Source organism: Strigops habroptila, chromosome Z (assembly GCF_004027225.2).
Source record: "Strigops habroptila isolate Jane chromosome Z, bStrHab1.2.pri, whole genome shotgun sequence".
Taxonomy (NCBI): Eukaryota; Metazoa; Chordata; class Aves; order Psittaciformes; family Psittacidae; genus Strigops; species Strigops habroptila.
The window spans coordinates 58,876,131-58,893,138 of NC_044302.2; the positions used below are offsets into that span (position 1 = coordinate 58,876,131).

At 38.5% G+C, this 17,008-nt stretch overlaps 1 protein-coding gene across 8 annotated transcripts in view; it reads right to left on the reverse strand.

Moving 5' to 3' along the window:
• The window catches only part of AOPEP (aminopeptidase O (putative)), a 192,976-nt gene that overhangs the window by 53,366 nt on the left and 122,602 nt on the right, over positions 1 to 17,008 (reverse strand). The window lies entirely within an intron of this gene.

A 17,008-nucleotide genomic window follows, 5' to 3' on the forward strand; every position in this document is an offset into this window, starting at 1 on the left:
GATGCTCAGTATGTGAAAGACTTTGGATTACCTGAAAACAAAATGGAAGCATCAACCTCACTGCTATTGGTGTCAGGCTGAACAATGTTACCCAAATATACATTTGTTAATACTGGTTATAAAATTGGCATCAATCCAAACCCAATGTGCTTAAGGCATAGTGAACTGGGCTCAATGCATAAGGGTGTGTGTCGTGAAAATTCTTAATGAGCACTGTAACATTTCATTTTTCCTGTTGAAATTTTTCAGATATGAAGAAAGGACTATATCAACATTTAAAACTTGTATTTTGAGTGAAATGATTTCATGGTCAAATCAAAAAGAAATTTACAGAAGACAGATACTTTCATATCAGGTGCATTACTTTGAAGAAAAAAAAAAACATCAGATCTGATCAGTACAAATTTTCAGCACTGCTCAGAAAAGTGGAGTGAGGATGGGCATATACGCTTCTCAACAGCAAACACACCATTCAATTTTAAAATCAGAAACTATTGTCTGATCATAGCATTTTATGGACACCAAATAAAATGTTATTAGTTATACTTTGCATTTACCCCATGGTTCTCTCAGCTAGATGGCTCAGGCTTGTCCCACAATCCATGTAAGAGACCACCCTCTATCCTCCAGACAGTCAATCAGATACTACAGCAACTGAGTAAATGTATCTGATTATTTTAAAATTTAGGTTCAAGATCGATTTCCTTCTATGTATTTTACTTTTAGAGACTATTGCACATCATTCCTTTTTGACATGGAAAATTCTGCCAAATTACATAGTGAAAGCTGGAAATATTCTGATGTGTGATGTGTACACCACTACATGCAACAGCTCTCTACAACAGATGCAACTACTCTGTACAACAGCACCAGACATTTCCAAGGTTCTCCCTGTACTCCTGCAGAGGCACTTTTTTCCCCTCATTTGCAAGAAAGGGAGTCATCTATGGCTCCCTCTTTTTTGTTTTCTCCCCACTGATTTCAGAAAGCTCAGCCCGGTCTTTGAAGGACTTGCCTTCATCAGCTGGGAGACAGTTGATGCTGTACACTGAGAGGAAAAAAAAGAACAGCAAAGATCACCACCATTGCACGACCTCTTGGCCTGCAAGGCAATAAAACATACTGCACACAGAATCTGCCAGCTGACATCACTACAAGGTGCTTCTGTGATGAATGTAACAATTGATTTAAAGCAGCCGTTCTTCACATATGTGCATACTACAAGGGAGAAGGATATTAGGATAGCTCTCCCACCCAGCTAAGAAACAGTGGCAGAGAGACAAAAAGTAAGAAAGAGTACAAAAGAAAAAGGCCAACAGAGGGCCAGATGGTGACTGCAACCCGAACCTTTGTTAAGTTCCCTGTGCCTATCAGATCCTCAGAGAGTGAAAGGATTGGATAAGTAGAACAGGCATAACATCTTCTTTCTGATCTTGTTTATACTATGAGAGATGTACCTAAACAAGCTGGGAGGACTTTCCACCTGTGTTTTAAATTCATGTGTAACACAGTCCGAAAAATACTTCTGTCTAGTTAATAATATTATTTACATGCACTCTGTGAGAGAGGCCAAGCAGCGTGCTTCAAAATTGGCTCAGGAGTCTTAGCCCAGCTTTGGAGATGGCATCAGCTTTAAACTGACTGGACAACCTGGGTGCAGCTCAACACTGTTTCAGTCTAAATGAATCCACATTCAGTGTAAGTTAGAGAAAACGGAAGACAAACCACCCAGACTCAAATACCTGTTTTGACAATGCTGAAAGAACACCCCCCACACTGCCTGATCTGACTTTTCTTAAGATTTTATTCACAAATAAAAACTAAGAACGTACTTAGAGTAGGTTTTGCATTCCCTTCAATCCCCTTGCAAGATATTTCAACAGTTAGCCCTACATCCTCAATTAATCTAAAGACCTCATCAGAATGTATTCACTACCTTTGCACTTGTCCTATCATATATGGCTTTGCCTGATCACATTATGTTACCCTATTTGAAGGTATGAAAAACGAAAATAGATGGCCAGAATGTCTTGTTCATGAAACACTCTGCACCAAAACAAGAGCCCTGAGTTGCTAACATCATAACAAATAAAACTGTGTTTTCCTGTTACACGGGTTTACACAGCACTGGTGCAATACGAACAGTAGAAACACCACCAAGCACTTTTGAACATTCTGCAATACTCACGTTTTTTCAAAGTTCTTTACTTTTGTGCTCATGTGTATAATTCCTGAAAAAGTATTACAAAGTACAGGAAAGCATGAATAGTCAGTCCTTGAAGCTGGAAGATAAAAGCCAGTAAAGAATGGACAACCAGCCTATTCAGGAGCAGAGGTCTACAGATCATACACTGTGAATCACCACACTGGGTGTTCTTTGTGATAACCACTGAAATAGGTATTGCAGACATCTGTAGTGAATTCAAGTATTATGTTGAGTCATTTGAAGAAAACCAAAGGTGAATTAGTTCGTCTAAAGGCATTCAGATAATGAGCTCGAAAAGGAGAAATAGACTTGCACATCCTGATTCCTAGTTGCTGGTACAGCCAAGAGCCTAGTGTCCCTTTGACACTACTATACAAGAAAGATAAGGTTGCACAAGCAAGAGCTTCGCTCCATCACAAAGGAGCATTGTGTAGCAAAGCTGTGTCATTCCAGAAGCTTAAGAATCCATGAAGTCCAAGTTTCCCTGGATATGTGTCCTATGGTTGACTGTAACTCACCTGAAGTTTATTCAGCTACTTCTAGGGCCTTTCTACAGAAGGATTCCCTGTTTCTAACAAATCACAACCTCTTCTTCAATGGCATTATATTCTGATTCTCCTTCCTCTCTCTGCTAGTGTTCACTGTATTAGTTGTCTTTGACATCTGTCTTTGTCATACTTGATTTAAGTAAGCCAGGTTACTAGAGAAAACATATGGATAAACACAAATAAACTGAAATTAGCTTCATGTGAGCATATGCGATGGGAAACAAGACTAAAATAATCTTTGATCCTTTTAGGAGGTGAAAGCATCCATAAAATCTCTGAACAGCAACTATTAATACCACAATATCACAAGCCTGCAGCTACCAACAGAATTTCCTGGGAGCTGATCAGCTTTCTTTGTCTCCTCTGAAATCAGACAAGGAATGTCCTTGAAGCAAATATATCCTTGTAGGAAATAATTAAGGAAAAGGGCAAATGGGAAGAAAGATGACTTCAGTAATTTAGATAAAACACTGTGTAAGTGAGCTTGTGGCTGTCATTCAAAGCTATGAAATGGTGGAGGACTCAATTTTCAGATCTAACCTCTTCTCTGGTAGTAGTACTGGAGAAGCATGAGGTAGGCCAGTGCCTGGACTTGGGCAGAGAGGAGATAAAAGCCTGTGTGGCACTTCTTAAGTCAGCTGAGACTATTCACAGTTCTATGCCTCAGATGATCTTAAGGCTGCAGAATCCAGCCTACCCTGAACACAGACAGCAACTCCAGAGGCTGTAAGATCATACCTTGACATCCTATATTGTGCATTCAGTGCCATTCTCCTTGAAAAAAGAGAAATATGGAATGTGGAAAATTATTTGGTAGCAGCTCAGAAGAAAACTGGAGTAAGCCAGGCATAATTACAAGAATACTACTGAACTAATGCAAACATTTCTAATAGTAAATGAAAACAAAAACCAGAATAAACCACAACTGGAAACCCTACAACCTACCCAGTGGTAATACATAAATGGGATTATACTAGTTCAGGAAAAAAAGAAAAAAAAAAAAAAAATTACTAATGCCGGTGTGCATTGCAGTTTTAGGGGAAATAGGTCCTTTTAAATGAATCTAATTTTATTCTGTAAGAGTTGGGTAAAATATCTTGGCTAATGACCAGTGGGGAACTATCAGTGAACAGAGATACTTGTAGAAGGGATCTGTGAGGCCATACACACAACTCCTCAACTCAGGGGAAGGGAAGCCTCACAGGACACAACACAGAGCCATCTACTTCACTGAGGACTGTTGTCCAGCGAAGGAGGCAAAAGCTCCACAGTTGTCCCTCCAGAGCTTACACACAGCTGCACTGTTTCATTTGGAAAAGTCCAGGGGAACCTCCAGGACATCCAGAAAGTTCCTTCACCGTAAGTAACAACCACCATGGCAAAACAACCACGATGGCAGAAGAATTTGGAGCCACTGTCTCAGCAACAGTCAGCAGGAGAAAACTTGCTAAAAACCAGGAAAGGCAGATGAGATGGAGGAATTAAGATGGAAAAATGATTCATCTGTTACCTCCATCTTTCATAGAAACCTCTCTAAAGCTGGTTTAAATAAAAACTAGTATCTTGTGCAGACCACTGAGCAGAAACACTCTCCAGAAGCATGCACATCTGGCACACAGATGTCTGATCTGATACATGTTGGCCCAAATATCTGCAGTTAACCTACCACTTTGGCTTCACTGTTACACTAGTTTTTCTATGAAAGCAATGTACTGACTTTATGTGTAGAGAACTATGAAGAGCAATCAAAGTCACTAGGTGTACTTATTCCTACAGCTATACTGTCCAGCCACTGTAATGTGGCTGGGCAAACCACCCTATGTTATTACCCTAATCTCTCTAAACTGATCTTTCTAATATTACTAAATGATGTGGTAATTCTGTGGAAGAATATTCAGAAACTGCTGGGTGCAGTCATTCTATCTATACATGCTGTACAGGATCTCAGAACAATTTACACCGCTTACATCTAGCCACTGTAATTTGAAAGGCACAAACATAATCTCACAATGGATCGCTGGAGGAGCTCAGTCACTTTGCTATTTATGCAACTGAATTTCTCAAAATTTTCAAGAAGGGGGAGAACTGAAAAATAAGACACTAGCTAATGTATCTGGACATTTAGATTACTCTTCCATGACCTTTTAAAACAAAAGATTATTTGTCATGCCACTGCCGAAATATGACAGTATGAACATTTACATAGGGAAACTAGAACAATCACAAAACTATTGAGCTTCTCTGTAAGCTGATGTAGAACACCAAGTTCTATATTATTTTGCACCCAGTATAATGCAATTCCCCTCATTAGGTTACACCAGTTCACAGTTTCATAAGAGAAAAGTTTGTATCAGTTCACAGTTTCATAAGAGAAAAAGCAGGGTAATATTTCCTTTAAACTAGTGCATGTTTATCCCAAGAGTACACGTGGCTTTCTGTCACATGGAATACTGTATTGTAATTTACACAAAGTAGCTCCATTACATGGATTATAAGGCAGGGAATCTCTGAAGCTACATGTGATATGGGACCAAGCAAAACCACTTCATTCAAAACAGATAGTACATCTCCATCACAGCTGATGGACAGACGTGCTTTACTCAAGTCCTCACATTTAAACTCTGAACTCAAAAGTGAACTTAAACCATCAAAAAATAATTTAAAAGACCAGATCTGCAAACATTAATCCTGTGGCTGCATTTCCAGAACAGTAAATGTGTGCGGACCACTTTTGTAAAACCTTGCATTAATTTCAGCTCTTCAACCCTTCTGTCCTTCACTCCACTTGAAAAACTGCCAGTCCTTCCACTGGGATATACTAAATGGGACTACTGTGGACATGGGCATCACATGCCTGTGAAGAGCTTGCTTAAAGACTGAAACCGTGTGAGTAAGTACATCACAACAGAACTGTGTTGCCTTTTGAAATTGGCCCAGTATTGAAATTGGCCCAGTATTAATATGTCCAACTGACCAACAAAAGACAAAATAAGGTTTGGGCTAAAAAAGTTGCTTCTATCATAACGTATCATTACAAGGGGTAGTGGGTTCAAACTAAAACAGGGGAAGTTCAGGTTGGATATAAAGAAGTTCTTTACTGTGAGGGTGGTGAGGCACTGGCACAGGTTTCCCAGAGAAGTGATAAATGCTTCATCCCTGGCAGTGTTCAAGGCCAGGTTGGACAGAGCCTTGGACCACGTGGTCTAGTGTGAGGTGTCCCTGCCCATGGCAGGGGGGTTGGAACTAGATGATCTTAAGGTCCTTTCCAACCTAAACCATTCTATGATTCTATGATTCTACTCTTTTACGTACCCTGCTTCACAGAACAGCATGCAGCAGTCTATGCCGTGTTTTCCTACATATAGACCCCTAGTACAAACGGAAATGAAAAGCAAAGGTTGAGCTTCTGACGCAAAAACCAGAAATTGCTGAATGTTGAATGAGATTAGGTTTTACGATTTTATCCTTTTTCTTTTCAAAGGTCGTAATTTAAAAACAAAAATAAGTATCTACTGACATTTAAGAAGAAGGAGTTTAAATCAGGCCAAGTGGTCCATTAAAATATAACCCAGTTATTATCAATCCAGAACGGAGAACTGCCTGCTAATGACCTATTCTATGAAAACCTGCCATCAGTAATGTGTTGCTGGTTGACAACGCAGTATTTGTAGATTTTCATTATCCTGTGGATATGCACAAAATATAAAAAGCTTCAGTTTCATGACTTCCAAGAGATAAGAGGGAGGGGAAAGGGAAAACAGTGATAGTTTAGGGCCAGAACTTATTAAAGAGCATACTAGGCATCTTTTCTGGTATTTATCTTAAAAGTTTCCTCCCTGAAGTCATGCAATTTATCAGCCTCATCACTTCAGAGCATACAAATGGGTAACATGGGCAGTCAAACAAATATTTAAAAGCTTCTAGCTCCAGTTTTTAGCATTAGTCGCAGTGAGGAACTGCAACACCCTCCATGCTTGCGTGGTTCTGCCAGGGCATCCTCTGGAGAACTGCTACAGCTGCTGCGGAGCAGAAAGGGCCAGGAGAGGTTGCAACAAGCTGGCTCTTGCACACCTTCAGAGTCAGCAGGGAGAAATGCAGACCCTGCCCATCCACTCTGCATATAGCCTCATGTACCTAGAGACCTGCCTTCTACACTTGATGAATAACCTTCACAACATCTGAGCTGTGGGATGTCCCCCCACATTCTTGAGGAAAGATTGCTGCACCCCTAGCATACCTTTTGAGAAAGAGAAGTCAGTGGAACTCTGCCCACACCCGCCCACATGAACAGGCAGTGCTCAGGGACAGCTGGCAAGGACATTAGGTGGGGAGGGAGGAAGGAAGCCTTCTGTGGGTGTTGAATGCATTTGCTGCAGACCAACCCACCTTTTCAGAATTCAATTCACATCCTTTGCTGTCACAGGCCCAAATGTCTGTGTGGTTTCACTCAAGGCTAGTTACTTTGCTGAAACATAGATGGCACAGGAAAAGACATGGCTCTTGCAAAGGACGAGGCAAGGACTTTAAAGGTGTTGATTGTGCTTTCTCAACAAGGTCAAAAAAACACTATTATCAAATTTCTTTAAAAAAACCTCGCCTCTTTTAAACTACAAAAGTTATAATGAAACAAATTTAAAAATGACAATTCTATTTTTTAAAACACAGCATTTCTTTTTGGTTTTTGGGGAAAAGGGGGCAAAACCAAAGCATATATATATATACACACACATATATATACACGCGTGTGTATATATATACACTCTGCCTTCTTTAAGAATATAAATAATATCTTAGAGAAAGCTTCGCCCAGTCTGAGAGGAAATCAAAACTTGACCAAAGCTCTTTGTCAATCCCATTCCACTAATATGATTACATTTCTTGAAGAAGGCTATATACCTCTTGTAACGCATGTTCTTCCAGTGTTTTGCTTTCACCTACACATTTTGCTTTCTCAAGCAATAGCTTCAGTCTTGTATTTTTCCACTATAAACTGACATCAATCCAAAACCTGCCCCTTAACTATTCAAGGGCATGTTGGCACAAAAAAAACATTGTCCTCCTGAGCAGGCTGGGTGTGGTATCTGAATGCTGTACATTCCTTTAGTTAATTGAAAATTATATCTCTCTTTTCTAAGGTTTAGTAAACAAACGGCTTGGCAAAAAGACAACGCGAAATTAGCCAGGAATACGTATTTCAAATAACTTCTATTTCAAGTATGCCATTAATACATATGTTGATACGCAACAGAATTTCTGATGTTTTAAGCCTTTAAAAGGAAGAGAAAGAAAAATCAGAAAGTAGGGCACTACCAAACCCTAAGAGACTGGCAGTGAGCCAAAATGAAGATCTGTATGTACAGGTTTACTCATCTCAGTGAATCATCACAAAATTGAGACCCAAATCAATACAAAGTAACAGAAATTCCTTCTCTCCTCCCTTCCCTTCTTATTTTCTCTCCAGGAGACCCATCTGTGGCAACCATATTCATTTTCCAGACATGTCTTGTCTACTACTGACATGCAGCTGTTTCACAGATCAGGTTTGGAGAAATTTCGGAGCCTCTATCAGTACTATTATTTCATTTATTCACCCAGGTACACTTATCTGGAAAACAATTTTCTATAACATTCAGCGAAATTACATACACATTCACAGTCACTAAATACAGTTTCAGGAATTCTTAAAAAATACCAAATGAATTACTCAGAATAAGTCAGCTGAGCACTAAGAAAAAATGTTTATAAACTGAGATAGGCTGAGTTTGAAACAGTCTGTTTAATCCAAACACTGAAAAAGGGATAGACATATTTTTAGGGCTTTTAATATTTATTCTTAAGCCTCCTTTTTATGCAACCATGCTACCATTATTTTCAACAATTTCAACATTTGTTATCAACTCTTAAAAATAAGTCTCTCAGATACTTTCTCCTTGTCTTTTGTTATGTTCATGGATTTGCTCTTTAAAACTTAGGGCAGTCTGCTCTCCACTTGAAAGAGATGGACGTTTTCAGAACAATAGAAAAGCACACAATAGAGAAGGTTAATTTCAGCTAAGTACGTTGGCACAGTTGACCACATTTCACAACACCACAAATAAAAAGTGTTTGCATACGTCAGTAAGAATGGCCCTGTGCACTCCAGCTCCCACAAGCCACCCCAACTCTCTCATCTGCTTTCACACAATAGGCAGGGACTGTGAACACAGATTCTTCACTGTGCTAAAACGTCAGTGCAGCCTGGCCCAAACTTCAAGCTGCAGGCAAGCCTGTCTGTCTATTGGGTCAAAAAAAGAATTTTCTTAATAGTTCTACTTTAAATGGTCATGGGGAACACTTCCCATGGTGCACTAAGTGCTCACTATGTCCTTTCGGCTGGGCAGCACAGCTTGTCTCACAAAACAATAGGTTTGTTAATTCATTTCGTTCAACAAGTTCAGGAACTTGGAATAAGTCTCTCTACTCCCAACAGTCTATTTCCAAATGTAATATCAGAAAAATAAAAATAATAAAAAAAAAAAAAAAAAAAAAAAAAAAAGACTAGCATCAAAAAGAAAACATGTAGTTCCAATGGCCACAACTCCAGGTAAAACTACAGCTTCTCAGAAAGGATGTATCATCCCCAGAGTGGGAGCAGCATATATACTGTTCTCTGGAGTTACTAATTCATTTCTCCACACTACCCTTATATGTCTAACCCACTCCTTCCAGGAGCTGCCATGTTGGTGTGATCAGATTAAACGGGATTTTTATTCATAGTCACGAGGCTCCTTACTGCTCTCTGATCTCAGCACAGAAGGTCAACTGCATAAATAATGGACAACTGAAACTGCACACTTATGACCAGACATCCTGTTTGCTGTGAATTCTATTTTTAACACTTTTCATGATGTTAATAATGGGAAGTCCAGGTTCAACCCATTTGCTTTTTGTTATAATCAGTTATATGCAGTTAGTTAATCCCAAACCACTTTTCTGAGATCCCAGTGTGTACTGATTCTACTTCTCGCTGTCATTTGTAAGGTGTCTTTTCACCCCCAAGCTCCTTGCTCCTGCATTTCAGAAGCTTTTCAGACTGCTCTGAGAATCAAATACTTCAAAAGGGTTCCCCTTGTTACCTAATCTTAAAAGCAGTGTAGTCAAGTAAGATTGTAAAATTTGGTTTCTGTATGGGAGCCAAGACATTAGAAAGAATATGAAACTCAAAATATTTTATGCAGAAATTTCCTAATAGTGAACTAGCCAGGAGGCTGTGAAGGTTGGAACTGCTGTGAACCCTCAGCACCCACTGGGAGACATATCTAGGACAAAGCGTTTCTTAACAAGGACAGTTACTCCTTTCCTGAAAACTGTACAGTGTGGATCCTAGCTAAAGTCAGCTTTATCTCCCGTACTGGCTTTTCTTAAACTAATTCTTTCTTCTCTTTGAGGTAATAACCAGGCACCTCTCTCAGCTGTCTTACAGTTACTTATAATACGACTGTAAATACTCATCCACTACTTCTTAGTGAATGATCTCTCTTACACACACTTCAAGTGCAGCAGCTCCTGTTGACAGGTAGTCAGCTGTTTCTTGCCCTCCCACAGGTTACCAACCATCCTATCAACTAGACCTAGCAATGGTGTCAATTTTAAAAGAGCTTTTCGACTGAACAGTCACACTGACTGGCTTATACACAAAATATTGTCCTTATATGCTGCTCAGTTCAAACTATCTTCTCTCCTTGTACAGACTGCAGATTTATAGAATGAATGCTACACATAAAAAAAATAAATACCTAAAACAAAACCCCCAGAGGAAATAGAGGAAAACTTGATCTTTTTCCTTTCCAGTGGGAAAGCCTTTAAAGCCTGCAAAAAATATAAGGCTGAGAGAATTAGCATCAATTCAGAGCCTCACATGTTGATATGCATCTTCAGCTCTATCCTATCTTTGGCTTTTGCTGAAACAAAAAAAGATTTTAAGCAACACCAACTTTCTTGTTAGCTGTTTTAGGAGCCATTCCTACCGAGAAGAAATAGGGAGTATCTTACCTCACCCAAAACACTCAGCAACGTTTAGATACAGCTAATTTTTAGCTTATCTTGTCCATACTTCAATCAAGAAACAAAAGGTTCTATATAGCCACTGTTCTCTTCAGAAACCCAGTCCAGTTATCAAAAGTGTCAGCAAACTGTAAAAACATTTGATCTGGGTAAACATTTAAGAGTTGCTCGGTTTTCACTTGGGTAAAGCCCCCCTCCCATCCCTATTCTGGAACAGCCTACTTTGTAACAGAAAGGCCTACTTCAAAAGCACTAGTCCTCAGAAGATGACTGCACCTTCCTTTAGAATCTAAAATAACTGGGAGAACTATTGGATGGAGCCAGTACGTACTGGGTTTTTTGGCCACATGTAATCCCCACTTCCCAATTTTGATCCTGTTTCTATTGCAGATTAAGTGGAGATACTTTCATGAGGTGTGATTCGTATTTGAGCTAAAATGAAATCACCACATTCTCAATATAATTTCAGTTTTTATCTTTTAGAATTTTCCTTGCATCCAAAGATGCCTAAAATCCTTAAAAAAATTCTCACAGGCACATTCATGAAGAACCAGTTCTCTGCAGTTTATATTATATGACATTATCTTCCACAAGAACAGATGCACAATGGTACAAAAAGGAAAAAAAAAAAAAAAAGCCAAGTGCAGATATTAACCTTTTATCTTCTCCCCATTTTTTCATAAGTAAACCACAAAAGAAAAAAGCTAAACAGAGGTTTAAATCAGGTAAAGGACAGGTATTCATAATAGTAGTGTATCTATAAACATTCTCTATTTAGAAATAGATTTTCACCCTTTTTTGCAAGGGGAGGAAAAAGTCTTCCCTACAAAGCAATGCGGAAAACAAGGCCAGGGAACACGGTAAGAAACCAATGTGAAAATGCAGGCAGATGCGATTTCATGCAGGACAGGAAATGAAAACAAAAGGACTGCATTTGCTATGTAAATATGGTACTATGGAAAGACTGACTTAATGACGGAGACCTCTACTTTTCATTTCGCTGAAAGCACCCAGCACTGCTAACCCTGACACCAGCAAGGCAATAATCCAGCAGAAACCATGGAAAACACTCAAGTGTAGGCAGGTGACTGACTGCCAGAATTTTTAACATTGTTTTCTCTAATCACACATCAATCTGAACTTATCAAATAAATGGTTCCTTCCAAAGCATAGCACAATTGTGACTTGAAAAGAAAAAACTTTTTAAAGTGTGGTGATGGGTCATTTCAAAGTTTAACTTCTGCCTGAAGTGGCATGGGACATTTCTTTCATGATTCTCATTCATAATATAACATGAAATACCAGCAGAAATAGCTGCAGCATCCTACCATAAAAAATCACAGCAATATAAACACAAAGCAGGACAAGGAAACAAATAGGTAGTCCATTTGGCCATTGAAGACATTTGCTTAAGTATTTGAAAAAAGAGACAACTGAAGTGTAAACAGAAAAAAACCCCCTAAAACCAACCAAACAAAAACAAACACAAAAAACTCCCAAATGTTGTCTAGTTGAAATACATGGCACGGTTGTGTGAAGCTTAAGGTGTTTAGGGGGAAAGAAAAAAAAAAAAGAGGGGAGATGGAAGAGGGAAATCCTGAAGGAAGGGAAGAGAACGTGGGTGAAAACATCTGAGGGGGTTGAGGGTTTTTTTATTTTTAGCATTTAAAATCTTTTTATCTATGTCCTCTCAAGTCCCATAAATAAGAACCTTCTGTATCTTGAATATATTTTTGACCCAACAAAGAAAACATACATGAAAACTATTTACATCCCAGTTGCCTGTTGTCAGTCACATGCTTCATAAAAACTTCAAATAATTCTTCTCTTGTGACCATGCCTAATTTAATATGAAAGTCAGAATTTCAGCTCAAACCCTCAGGGGAACTCAGCTGGATTTACTGTTAAATCTTTGCCAGTGTTTTGGAAAGAGTCTGCACTGCAAAACACCCACCCAGTCCAGTCTTAACTAAGCCAAGATGGCAAAAAATTCAACAAACTGGAAAAAAGCCACTTGTATTATATGCTAGCCTCCAGAATATGAAGGATATCCTTGTAAGGGCATCTTTTAATTGCCATTCCCTTCATTTATCTTTTCATTCCCATCACCACCTCTTAACATTAAAAGCAAACATAATTTAGTAGCCAAATTCTCCTTACTTGTAACTTTAAGCAACTTTATTTCTATGCCCAGTTTGAGAGTGTTTTGAAGGCCAACTGCAGATCTGTCTGTAATATTGCCACAGGAGAACAGAAGCCTCCCCAGCGGAAAATGCAGGTATTGGCTAAGCATGGGGAACACACTTTGACTCTCCTACTACAATTCCTTTCCTATGCCTACCAAGATCTCTTCAGCCAACATGTGAGTAGCAGTGAGCATTAGTATCTCAAGGATATTGTTTGTGTTGGTAACACTTCATGGCTTGGTCACTTCCCATTTTGTGACTTACAAATTTATAAAAATCGTAAATATAACTAGAATCACAATAATGAAATTGATGGTGTATTGATCCAACTTCCCAATGTCTTTCACTTTCCAGTTTTACTTCTGTGTAATTAATATCGAACTAGGTGGGGGGTTTTGGTGTGGGTTTTTTAATTTTTTTTAAATCTGCAGGTGAGTAATCCAGGGTTAATTTTCTATGTCCATAACCAGCTTTTCATAAACTTTAACGGATACTTACAATGTTATGGGCAAGTAAAACTCACTTAATAGTCTTTAAAAGTAACTCTTTTTCAATTCAGATTTGTTGAGTCACAATGGATTTTTTTCTGCCATGAAAAGACATTTTTACAACATTTTAATAATTTGGCTTATTCTAAGGTTTGAGGGTAATAAAAACATTCAGATGAAGATCACTTCGAAAGACATAAATTGAAAAACACTAGCTTTTTGTTGATGAAAGGAATACAGTCAAACACTGGCTAGCATATTATTTGAAACATCAAGTTGTATTGCAAGACAAATACAAATAAGATACTGGCAAGCCAATATCTAGCATAAAGAACGATATTTAAGTTCCTTCACTTGAAAACATAAATAATTGCTCTGACACCAGCAACAACAAACAGGAACTCTAACAACTGTGACTGTTATGAATTCAGAACTCCAACAGTCACCCCATGTACCAATCTCAGTAAGTTTTACAAATACTAACATGGCGTCACAAGTAACAGAACACTTTGCCAAGTATATTTTTACATTACAAAGATTCAGAACTTGAAGCAGCCTACGCTCCCATTCGTGTTGTAGAAGAAAGGAGAGTAAGCTTCATTAATTCTGCAATCTATGCATGTTTAAGACTACATCTCTGTAGAAGGCTCACAGATTTTAATGATGGAAACAGAATGAAGATCAAGGGTAGTGGTTAGAGAAATGCTCTGATGCACTCAGTTTCCCTTTAGTTTAAAAAGAGGGATACATCAATTAAAGCAGTAGCAGCAGCGCCATGACCTAGGTGTAAAGTGACCTACAGTTCACTTCTCAGTTGAATGCTTAGATGGGAAATAAGCAGGATATAAGCTAAGAAGGAAACCAAAATTCCTGACTCCTAATGGCTCAATCGTCTTCCTGTCACAACAAATACAATGTCATAAAGACAACATAATTATAGGGCAAGAAAATGATCTTCTAGACATGATCATGTCACTAGACTACAATAAATCAAACCACTTATTGTCATTTACACCCACAATGAGAAGAATCATGGATACATTAGAGAGCACTTTCCTCTGCACCCAAACAGTTCGACAATCCAATATAAATTGAAGGTTCTTAGTAGTTTCTTTAAAAAATAAAACACAGGCACCAAAATAAAGCAAAAAATCGCAAGCATATGGCACTATGGAAGAGTAAACAATATTGCTTTCAGGCCTAGCCAAGGGATTACTGTTACATGAGGAAATCAAGGTTGACTTTTAAAAATCTAAAAATAATTTTAAGAATGCTTCCTGTCTCAATGCTCTGGACAAGAGAAAACAAATGAAAAGACTTAGTGTCTACACGCCATCTAGGTCAGTGGTATTACACAACCTCCCTTTTTAAAAACACTTCAAACAAATTCCTATTCCAGACATTCACAGGCCTTAACTGATGAAAAACAAGTGCAAGATACGAAATACAACCTGGAATTACAAAACTGATTGTTTTCAGAAAAAGTCCCTGTGTCCCTGACAAACCGTAACAGAATCCAACAGTCTGATCAGATTTAATTATTTTAATTAAATAGAACCTGATAGGTAATTACTTGCATGCCACTTTATACAAGAAGGCTGGATCACTACACAGGACATTCACACAAAATACTTCACTCTATCTTTGTCTTACATAATTGCAAAGCAACATACATCGTTAGGATAAGCATACCTCTACAGCAAAGAATTATGTATGCAACTGTTCTTTATCATAGGTTCCAGCTCTGCACTACTTCCAAATTAGTGAGACAGGAGCAAACTTGTCCATCATACCTCCTTCAGTGTGGTAAAGACACCACACAGGCACATTTCTGCCTTCTGAACAAAGTATCATGCCTCCAACACCCTATCATACCATGCCTGAAAGTTTTACAATCAAAACTACTTGCACTGAAAAAAACATGACTTAGCAAGCCTTTACTAATTATTCTAATCTCCCTTTGTGTTGAAAGTTACAGGACGGCATAAACTCATTTAGATGGTCAAAGGCAAACAGGTAAATATCTGTCCATTAAATTATTATCCTTTAAAATACACTCAAAGCCAACACTTATATTTGGTATTTACAATCAGAAACCACTAACTTAATTACTAGAAAGTATGTTCTACTGCAATATAAATATTGATAAAATGAAATCATCCCATGCTTAACTTCATCTTTCCAGTTACGCTGCTATATGCACTGGGCCTCTCATGGTATTCCTGAAGGGGTGAAGTCACAGCACCAGCTTCTGTTCCCATCTCTGCTCCAGGTTAAAATATCACCAATCTACCCTTACTTTGGCACATAGACCACTAATTGCTTAATGGAAAATTGTCTGGCTTAATCTTCAGTGTTCATAACAGAGAAAATGCTCAAGTGAAGGTTTGTGTTAGGAGACCAAACTTGAAGACCTCAATCCATTTCCTTGCTTTGCTCAACTTTCTTGGGTATCTTTGGACAAGCTACCTAGCACCTCCATGCCTTGCTTTACAATCTGTAAAATCAAGTTAAACATTCTAATTTCAATTCTGAAGGACAGAGAATTTAAGAGATGTTACATGTTATTGGGGTAGCTCATGCAATGGTAATGAGGTCCCTACATACACCACATCTCCCAGTTAAAACACTCTGGGCAACGAGAAGTAAAACCTCCTCTTCAGTCAGAACAGTGGTCCCTTGGAAAGAAGATCTTGAGGATGAATGACTAAGGCCTGATTCAGCGAAACATTTAAATACATGAGTGGCTTCAATGAATTTGTCAGAAGTACAGCCAAAACACAGGGAAATATCTCAAATTTAAACAAAAGCAAGACATCCACAGTTATGCAGAACTGGCACTGAGCTGGTAATATTTTCTTTGAAATAAACAGGGTCTTGAGCCTGCAAACATCTAATATTCTCTAGCTTTACCTCATTTCCTTTTGCAATATGACGAGACGACGAGAACTTAAGGACAAGAACTTAAGGACGAGAGAACTTAAGCAAGGCAGTCATCAGTCTTCCAAACTAAGTCCTAAGCCCCCTTTTTTCAGCTATTTATGTTAGGAGTGAAGAAGGAAACCAACGCTAAGGCAGTTTGTAACTGCAATTGTAAGAACACCCTATGTGGGTGTTCACCACATTTGGAGCATGCGACCTGGAGTACATAGGAGACAGTTCATAAAACCAAAACATTAAATTTTGTAAGGAGCAAAAGTAATGAAATCCAGTTTCTTAGGAACTTGTGTCTCACAGGCTCGAAGTGTCAACAAAAGTGTTTCCTGTGGTTGGTGCAGTCATAACATCTTCCCCCTCATGTGTCTGTTAGGACTCCCAGAAATGATAGAGCAATTCTGCCTTGCCTTTATGTGGGCTTTTCTTACAGGCAATTCTTACAGGAACATGGCAGCATTAGAGCACTAACAAGTTTCAATGAAAATGCCCAATGGATGCCTCAATTAAAGGCAGAATAGGGATAATTACACATACAGAACAACATAATTGCCTAAGCTTCTTTTCCATCAGCAATTTTTCTGGATAAAAATAAAAGCTTCT